Source organism: Centruroides vittatus, unplaced genomic scaffold (genome assembly GCF_030686945.1).
Source record: "Centruroides vittatus isolate TY-2023 unplaced genomic scaffold, ASM3068694v2 contig_651, whole genome shotgun sequence".
Classification (NCBI taxonomy): domain Eukaryota; kingdom Metazoa; phylum Arthropoda; class Arachnida; order Scorpiones; family Buthidae; genus Centruroides; species Centruroides vittatus.
The window spans coordinates 506,101-516,321 of record NW_027122405.1 but is presented as its reverse complement, the minus strand read 5'-3'; the positions used below and the strand labels follow the sequence as shown (position 1 = coordinate 516,321).

General features: G+C 35.0%; 2 non-coding genes across 2 annotated transcripts; both read left to right on the top strand.

The window, feature by feature from the left end:
• Positions 1-7,669: 7,669 nt before the first annotated feature.
• TRNAV-AAC (transfer RNA valine (anticodon AAC)) lies at positions 7,670-7,742 on the top strand. Its single transcript has one exon. It is a non-coding gene; the product is annotated as a tRNA-Val (tRNA).
• Positions 7,743-8,624: 882 nt separating this feature from the next.
• Positions 8,625-8,715, top strand: TRNAI-UAU (transfer RNA isoleucine (anticodon UAU)). Its single transcript is given in 2 exon segments — positions 8,625-8,662; positions 8,680-8,715. It is a non-coding gene; the product is annotated as a tRNA-Ile (tRNA).
• The last annotated feature ends 1,506 nt before the right edge of the window (positions 8,716-10,221 follow it).

Below are 10,221 nucleotides of genomic sequence, written 5' to 3'. Positions count from 1 at the left end.
ATCGTAATCGTGTGAAACTACTAATGCATTTGTCATTATTTTCTGATAATTTTTATCTGTAGTGATTAAGCGTTATTTTTTCCGAAACAGCATGATAAATAGCTATATTAACAATAGTTTTTAAATAAATTTGGAAGTTATCGGAATTGTTATGGTATATTAAAAGAAAAGCTTGTATCGATGGAAAAAGGAATTGAATGTGCTAATTATTAGCCGGTTAATTTGTGCGCGTTTGGTCACTGGTTTATCAAACATCAAATTCTAATGTACGAGAAGATGACATTTTGTTAGTCTCTTGAAGAAAGGTTTCTCTCTTAAAAAAATAGTAGGTGTAAAGTGATTCAAGAAGTAAATGTTTATTTTATATTCATAATAATAGTACTGTACATTTAAAAGGAAAAAACCCTCATTCTGTTGATCTCCCATATTGTCATTGCCTGATTGGATGATGGTTTCCAACAAACTATGGCAACGGCCAATACGAAATATTTAATTGCTCGTAATTTCCTGAGTATGACCTTGAGTATACCTGACACGTCTTATGTAAACATATATACATAAATGTACACCATTATTATATTATAAATTAATAGTTAAAAAGAGAATAAGAATGGATATACTCGTAATACAAGATACCGTCAAAGGGTCGAGAGAAATAAAACGGCGATGGATGTACTGTACTGTACTTTATTATTATGCGAGGGATTTGCAGAACCTCTCGCAGCGTATCGCTTATCGAAACGAACTTTTATCTACTAGACGAAATTAGAAGTGACAGGAACGGGAGAAGGGCCTGCAATTCCAATACTTTTTGAATTTTGTTCATTTTGATTTTATGAACAATGTAGCTTCTACAAAAATGCTCCTAATGGTTGATCCTTACTATAGGAATGGACAGTGGCATGCTACCAACAAAACATTGCATTGTGATTTTTTAATGAAAGTATTAACATCAACCGTCACTAACAGTTGTTGGCCGCCATCTTTGGCGAGAAAGTTTTGTCTGTTTGAAAGGTCTATCCGTTCCTGGTCACATGTGGCTAGTGCGAAGTAAGTTGCAAGTTGTTAATGATGCTTTTGGTGCTAATCAATGATTGTGATCGTAGATGAAGGCACGAAGCGGGTCTTTTTTTCCCATATCTATTTGAGTTCGGTCAGGTTCACAATGGAAGTGGCCGAGTGACGAGGGACAGGACAATCATGAAAAATTACTGGGGATTTTCTCGGCCAAATTCGATCTGGGTCCCCAGAGCAGTAGACGGATTCCTTATAACTGCCTCGTCCGGTCGTCACTGGCTGTAAGTTTATAATCTCCGCCAACAAATATATAAAAGAATAATTGTCGGTTCAGTGACTCCATCAGCCAGCTGTATAGTGTGAATAAACATATGCTGAAATGCGTAGCAAACAACAAATATCACTGATGGCTAACTTATATCACATTCTGTTCGTGAGAAACCCTACTGAGGAGGCCGATAGAGGCGAAATGCATTTAGGGTGGAGTATGATGTAAAATAAAAATTTTTTTCTCTCAAAGTTAACCTGTTTAAACCCAGCTCTTACTCCGTTTTAAGTAAATGGATTAGATAGTCTTGGAATTTTTTAGTCTCCATAAGTCAGAAAGGATCGGAGAAGTGTTTTTCCGTGTACTGGTTAATAGTACAAATAAGTAAAGACTGATCATCTGACTCCATTGTTTTTAAATAAAAACTTTTTTATTTTTATTAATATACTTGATATTATTTTCAGCTTACTGCTCTGACAACCAGGGAAACGAACGGGTCGAAAAACTCCAGGAATTTTTCAGGGAGTGGTCTGGTGCAGTCAGTGGCGGGGCAAGATCTAAATTTGATGTGGCAAGGTATAGAGCCCTATATATAGAGGGCTCTAGCAAGGTACATTTCGCGAGGCCCAATGGTGGCGGAAGAAGACGGATTTTATAAAATAAAAAGCAGTTGAAACTGTCAAATTTTTATTCATAAAAATGCAAACTATATTCTTTGACTAACATTAAAGAAAAATTTACAAAAAAGAAGTAAAGAAACAGAAATTTCCTTCTTTTAGCCTTACTGAACTCCTTAATAATTGTATCGTAATTCAGCTTAGATGCTATATATGTTTCAATAGATAAAACTGCCAAAGCTTAAAGTCTTTCCTGACCCATTGTATTTCTTAAATAACTTTATATTGGTTTTAATTTTGAAAAGCCCCTTTCAACGTAGGCAGTACTTACCGGTATTGTTAACAAAATTTGAACGGCAATGTAAATATTTGGGTAAATTTCTTTCAAGTTATTTTCTGTTGTGTATTGGAGAAGCTGTTTCACATCTTTAATGAAGTTGGGTAAATTTGGGATTATTGTTTGTAATTCTTCATATAATTCGTAAGGTTGGAAGTCACTGCTCTCATCCACTCGCAGGACTGAGTGTAAATCTTGACAGTTTTTTAATATTTGCTCTTTTGGAATATTTTTTAACTTGCTTAGATCAGAGAGAAAACCAAAATTTTCAAAATGTTGATTTAAAGACATAAATCTCGAATCCATATTACTTATTATAGAATCAATCATAGTAGTGTTAAAAAATATGTTTCATACCGGCTTTTGGGAGACTGTATAGGTTGATCGCTGCCTTCATAATCGAACATCCTTTTCTTTTTGGCTACCCTTCATTTTTAGTCTTTTGGCAGTTTATAACTGCTATTCTCAATAAATTGACGAGCGTCAGACAAGCATTTTTTCGAATCCAGCGTGAAAGTAACGTAAACAAACTGAATGGGAAATCCCCAGCTCCGGCTGGCGGGGATTCCCCGCGATAGCAACGCAACGCCAGCAAATGTTGCTAGATTAAATAAAAACAAATTTGATATGTCAATATATTTATCGTTTTATGACGAGTAAAATTTTTTCGTTGCGTTCACGGCTTTTAAGTAATGCATAAACCTTCGAGGCGCGAGGCCCCTCGGACCGCGAGGCCGTAGGCGGTGGCCCACGTCGCCCATGCCTTACGCCGCCTCTGGGCCCAGTCTCTTGCCACCCGGCAGCCCCATCGTGGATCTGGCCCAAACCACGAAGGGCTTAATAAAAAGTCTCTCTGAGTGCTCACAGGGCAGAAAGGATTTTTTTAAACACCTAAATATGGCCAGTTTTACAGAAAGTCCTCCCTAGAGGCATAACCTTTTGGCAGATCGCCCGTGTTGCCCTATTTCGTTGATTTATTCAATTCCTCAAACAACCTGTTATTATTGGCCATATTATGTCCATTGTTATGGCCTTATATTACATATCCAAAGAAGTTCATCTTACGTAGATCAGAACGGACTGGCAATATGACCAAGTTGTATTACTAACAACATCTCCCAGAAGACCAAATAGGAAACTTAATAGACAAGTTAAGTGTCCTAGTTTTTCTAAAACTAGGTAAATAATAACTAGTAAATAATATATGTATTATATATAACATAATACAGTAGGCCTATATATATATATATACGTGGTACGATCCAAAAGTTCAGGGACTGCAGTAATCTATGACAACAAAAGCATGTATTTGAAGTTACAGCGTATGAAATGGATTCTACCAAACCACCTCTACGTGTTCAGGTTAATTTCACCCATGTCATGTGATTAAACCGCGAGCGCTGCTATTTTTTTCCGGAGATAGTTACCTTTGTCCTACGACGTAATCAAAGTGGAGTTTCAAGAACAACCTCCAACATTTCGACTTCACCGTGACCTTTTACCGTAGAATCACCGTACACCTTTCTTAGAATTTTAAAATCTCCGTAGGTGTTTTACCTAAACGCTGACAAAATTTAATGTTGGAGGTTGTTCTTGAAACTCCACTTTGATTACGTCGCAGGACAAAGGTAACTATCTCCGGAAAAAAACAGCAGCGCTCGACGGTTTAATCACATGACATGGGTGAAATTAACCTGAATACGTAGAGGTGGTTTGGTAGAATCCATTTCATACGCTGTAACTTCAAATACATGCTTTTGTTATCATAGATTACTGCATTCCCCGAACTTTTGGATCGTACCACGTATATATACTGTATTAGTATTTTCATACATTACTGTAGCCTATATAAGTAGTGGATCTAGTCTAGTTAAGTATAGACGGTGCAATGCACGAAGCCCTGGCCTTTGGAGGCCCAGCTGGTTACTGACAGCACGGCAACGATAATTATATACTGTATATATATTATGTATACATGCATTACTCAATTTTGTACTCATAATATTTTTCAATTGAGTAATATTGTAGTAATATTACAATATTACTCAATTGAAAATATTATGAATGCAAAACGAATATTTAAAACAATCATGTTTTTATTGAATTTTAGCCTATCCTTAAAGTATTATGTAAAAAATATTTTTATTTCATAAGTACTTGTTCTAGCTATCAATTTGACCTGAATAACATGAGGAAAAAAATTAACTGCTGTATCTGACATACAGATTAACCGTTAATTTATTGTTTTTTAATTGATTTGACCTTCGATGAAATTGGCTGAAAACTTAGCATGTTCTTGACTAATTAAGTATCAATAGGTACAGTACAAAGCTTTAAAATAGTTTCTTGCTAAAACTGAAATGAGTATTTTGTAATTATTAAGTGGTTATCGAAATCGAGTTTTTTTTTTTTTATTTTGACATTGAGAGTTCTTTCTTGTTAGATAAAAAATGGTTCACTCATGCCGTATGAGAATTTTTGAGCGTATCTGTGTGTTCGCATAGCAGTGTGTGCGGGGGCAAATTTACTATTATGGCGCTCTTTATGTGCTTAAAACTGTTGTTTCCAACAGATTTAAGTTGATACAACTGTTCAGTAATAACAATTAATACATTCATATTTTCACGTCCCGACATACAAAGATATGTTTGTTCAAAATATTTATATTATAATCTCTCCATATAATAAAATAATTAGTAAAATCCAACCGCTGGATGCCAAGGTGTATATTATTATATACCAAGCCTGGCCAACCCAAATTGTTTCGCGGGCCACTTTCATTACGGTGAGCAACAATTTAGGCAAACATGCTTTCAAAAAAGTAAAACAAATACAAAATGAATAAGATTTTATTGTTATACCAAGAGTTCGTACTCGCACTTGCGCATTATAACAATGACACACGCAAGTTTTCATTTATTTATTTGGTATACACATAACGGAAAACAAAAGTTTTAATAGATATATAATATCGCTTAGCGGGCCACACAATTTAACGTGATGGGCCGCGGGTTGGCCAGGCCTGTTATATACATACAACCGCCTCTTTCTACACCACCTGTATATACCATCCATAAACACAGGGCCCGTGTATGTTTACTCGTTTATATTTTGAAGAACGTATTTATCATGATACATTAAATAATTTTTGATTGTATAATATTGGTCTAAAATCAGATATTTATATCAATTATGCAATAAGAAGGGCTTAATAAAAAGCTTCTCCGAATACACTGTACTGTACATCGATCGTCGTGGTAACTAATTATAATGTATTCGGAACAGTGTTTTTTATAAATCTACGAGTAATTTTCCTATAATTATCGAGAAAGTTAAGATATTTACCATTTAAGGTTTGAGATATAGAGTGTGAAATCGGGGGGGGGGGTTCGAAAGAGTCGAAACCCCACTCGATTGACACCAATATGTGAGTTCCCGGGGAAGTAAGAGGGAGTCGTACCTTCCGTTCCGGCGACTCACTTGTCAAGGATGGCAGTTACATCGACGGCGCGTTACGCGTTACGCGAGTGGGTGAGGAGGAAGGATGGGGTCGACGATAAGGCGAAGCCGACAGTCAAGAAAGACACCATTTTATAACAAAACAAGATTTATTAAAAGCCAAACGAACAAAACTATACTTCTAACCTCATATACAAAAAGGGGCCGGAGAGAGAGAGTTTACAAATATTTGTTCATACCTCTATAAATTACGTAATAAACGGAGTCCAGCGAATGTCCCTTAGGTAAATATTCACTCCGCAGTAATAGAAATCTTCGGGATGACGGAGAGTCCTGTATTTGGCCGGTGGCACGTAGAACCTTAGAAAATTCGAGGCGGATCAGTGGCACTTAGAAACGTAGAAACTTCGGGTTCGGTCGACGGCGCAGTACGATTCGTACTGGAGAGACGATCGGAGAGCCCTTTAGGGGGGAAGGAAGCGTCTTTTATAAGTTTTTCTTGACGGGAAAACCTGTCACGTGATCGATAACGGATCGCAATTTGGGCCATAGGTGTTCCCGGACTTTAAATAAACGACTAGCTCGGACGCTAACTGTAAACCATCGTGCAAGATGATCTACCTGCATCCGAGGGAACAACGGCTTGTTGATAGTTAGGGGGTGATCGTTGCCCGTCGAGGGTCAACAATTTCCCGGGTATGGAATGTTGTTGATTAAGTCGTTTATAACTGGAGTGAAAAAATTCAGAAATTTCTAGGTTTTTAACTTCCAGATTTCACATAGAGGATGTAATGTTTATTTTTCCGGCTGTTATACAGAGGGATAGTATGACGATCCGGCAAAAAATGACCCCCCCCCCCAAATTTTTACATTTTTGGACTTAGGACATCTTGAAACGTCGAGAAATGCAAAAAAATTCGGGATAATTTCTGTATGTATGGATGTTAGTGTGTGTGGAGGGCACGATTTTGTTCACCCCGTTTGAAGCTTAATAACTCCTGTGCTTTTTGTCGAAAATTTCTGAAATTTTGCAGGGAAGTTTGTTTTTTAGGAGGATTAACGCTATTAAATTTTGGTGGTTAAAGATCAAGGAGGTGGGGACATAATGGGGGTCGTGTGTATCTCCATTAGGTTCAGACTTAATGACGATTTTATTCGTTATTAGCATTTACAATTTTTTATAAGACCCATCTCTACCTTGAAAATTAAGCTTTTTCCATTTTATAATAGTTAAAAATATAAAAAGTTTTTAATAAAATATGATAATAGAGGATATTACACATTAACAGTATAATTACCAGAAGATATAGTTAAAGTTTGACCTAGAAAAAAAATTAATGAAATTTAAATATATATATATATATATATTTCACTTATAAATATCAAAATATAAAGAATAAGTACAATTTTAAATTTTAAAAAAATTATTTATTATTTAAAATTATTAAAAATTATTAAAAATTATTATTTAAAATTAATATGTAATATCCCCAGGAATAAAAATCACTCAGAGCAATAATAATTTCAATTAATTATTAGAAAGACATTTAATGACGCCATTTCTCTCTCTCCTGTATACAGTATCTACAATGATCAAAGCCAATGAAATACAGTAGCCCCATTATATCGTGGATTCGGATTAAACAGAAAATCGAATTTATTATTACCGGAAAGTCGCGAACAAAAAGGCAATGAACTTTTTGTTATTACGAGTATTTTCGATACGAAAGCTGGGAGTTTAATGCACTAGTTAAATGTAATCCCGGTTTTGTCTCTATTCGTAAGAATGATTATTAAGTTTAAATTTAATTTCGAAACGCGATGCGCTTGAAAGTCTGGCGTGTGTCGGGTTTTGAATTGTGGCTTAACGTCGCAACAGATAAATCTGACGGAGCGAAATGCTTCCGGGTCGGAACGGTGGACGTAATCCAGACGTGCTTATTGATCAGATTTGACTATTAATTGGAGCAAGTGGTTGTGGTGTAGCGGTTATCATGTCCGCCTAACACGCGGAAGGTCCCAGGTTCGATCCCTGGCAGGTACAAGATACGTTTTTGAAAAGTTTCGCGGGTTTTTGCGTGAATCTCCGCTCGTCATTCCGTAGACGGCCCTTTTAAATTTTTGAGCAAATTCACAGAAACGCACCTCGCTTTCCTGCCACACCTCCTTGCTTTTTTAAAGTCTCTCGAATGGTGAGTGCAAAAGTGTACCGGACACCGAATCGACGATTGCTCCATATGATGATACTTCTTACAATGTGTTCACACCACTTTCATTAAATCAACATATCCACTGTATAGAATGCAAAATGAATGTAAAACTTTGTTTTAAGCATGTAACTTTGGGCCAGGAATCTTCGATGCGTGTTTGACGAAATCTTCAGGGAGTAGGAGGTTACTTTCTTCGTTCAGGTAGCCACAAGTGAAACACAAACTTATTTTTACTGGGTGAACCCACGGGCAAGGCATCACTGCGTTTGCAGATTGCAAGAGAAATAAGTCATTGAACAAATCGTTGGCGCACAAGAATAGTGACACAACTCAAAAAAATAGATCTTCCAGAACAGCCACCTAAAAGTTTCTTGTTTCTTTGCTAAGGCTTTGTCATGATCTTGGATTTTGAAAATTTTCAAATCTATTTTGGAAATAAATATTAGTGTTCGTTCTTCCACATAAAAATATGGGGAGTTTGCTATACATTTCTACAATAAACTCGAAATTGGAAATTTTTGAGTTGTGTCACTATTCTTGTGCACCAACGACATGTTCTCTTTGCTGTAAATTCGACAATTGCGAATTTAGTCCGACAAAATTCGCAATTTATACCATAAACTTCGCTGGATTCTCAGTGTTCTGTGTCATTCGAGATCATTTCTCGTTCGCAAAGGAGAATATTAGTAATTGTTAACGTGTTTGGGAAACTGCGGTCCCCAGTGGCGCAATTGGTTAGCGCACGGTACTTATAAGCAGTACTTGTGAGTTATGCCGGGGTTGTGAGTTCGAGCCTCACCTGGGGAACGTGACAAATTCTTTTTTAAATTGTTTTTCGCTGTCGGTCTATTAGCTGGGCCGGGCGCCCGGATTTCACGTATACTTTTTGCGCTGTTCGGCTATAATCCATGACTCTTGGTAATCCAGATTATTTGATAATCTGATATCATTTCAGTCCCAAGTTTATCAGATGATTAAGATTGTAATGTATTTAAGTTTCATTATATAAAGTTCTTTTTAAATTTATGATGTAATATATTTTTCAATTTTTAATAAGCATTAGTTGTCGAAAACTAACATATTTAACCATATTGATGATTTTAAATCAATAAAGTACAAATTTCAAAATAAAATTTACATGTAATTTTTTACCTGTGTTGTGGCTCGGGGAACAACACATCTAATTGTCGATACAGTAGGACGAGCATTTGAAAGTGTAGGAATTGTATTTGTACTTGGCCGAACAATTAATTGTGGAGATTTAGGTAGAATTGTTGCAGTGATAGGAAGCTTAGTATTGCGGTTCCCCATAAAGAAGTAGATCAGCATATATCTCGAATCTTCTCCAGGTGGTCTCTAGAACTCGAGACATGTTTCTTGCATTAATTTTTTTTAACACACTGTGCTGTATAACGTGCCAAATCTATAGTTTTCTTGATATTAGTTTCATATGTCGTTTCTTGTCTGTCACTGATAATACAAGGAACGAGACAGGAATGATTCTAGATTTATATTTTTAATATGCAATGTATCTAAAACCATGTAGAGTAAATTTTTGATATAGAAAAGTATTTAAGTTCTTTATCGAAGATGAATTAAAAAATATAGCCTAATACAATAATTTTAAGTTGTACAAATAAATAAATTTTATTGAAATCTTATGTACAGTACAAAAAGAAATTATTATTCATAATTTGATGTAATTGTAGTTAAGAAATTACAACAAAAATTGATGCAATAACAGAATTAAGATTTTTGTAATTATACGAAGAATATACCAATTTATTTTTGGAATTTGTAGTATTCCATTTTCCTTCTGTTTGTTGTTGTAGTATTCTTGTTTTCTACTATGCAAAATTATTATTACCAGTATTTTCATTTTGTTAAAAATTTTATCAGTAAGAAAACGCAGAGAATAATATTTCCTTTCTTCTTCCTCTTTTCATTTTTCCATTTTTAGTTTTTTCTTTTATTCTTAACAGCATCTCTGAATTGATTTCTTATATTAAACCACTTGGTTTTATAAGAGGAACCTAAAAACAAATTGCATAATTTATTACGTATAAAATTATAAATACTTTAGTAAAGATGGGTAATAATTAATAGTTAATTATTACCTACCATTAATTACTGCCCATCTCTGAAATACAGTATAATGCAACAAAATTAAATGATAATGATATTTAGTAAATTCTAAAGAACATGAAATCTAATTTTCAACTTATTATTAAGTTGAAAATTAACTCAACTGATATTTTAGTTGCTTATTATGTAATTATGAATTAAGCTTCATTATAATAAATGCCCTACTAA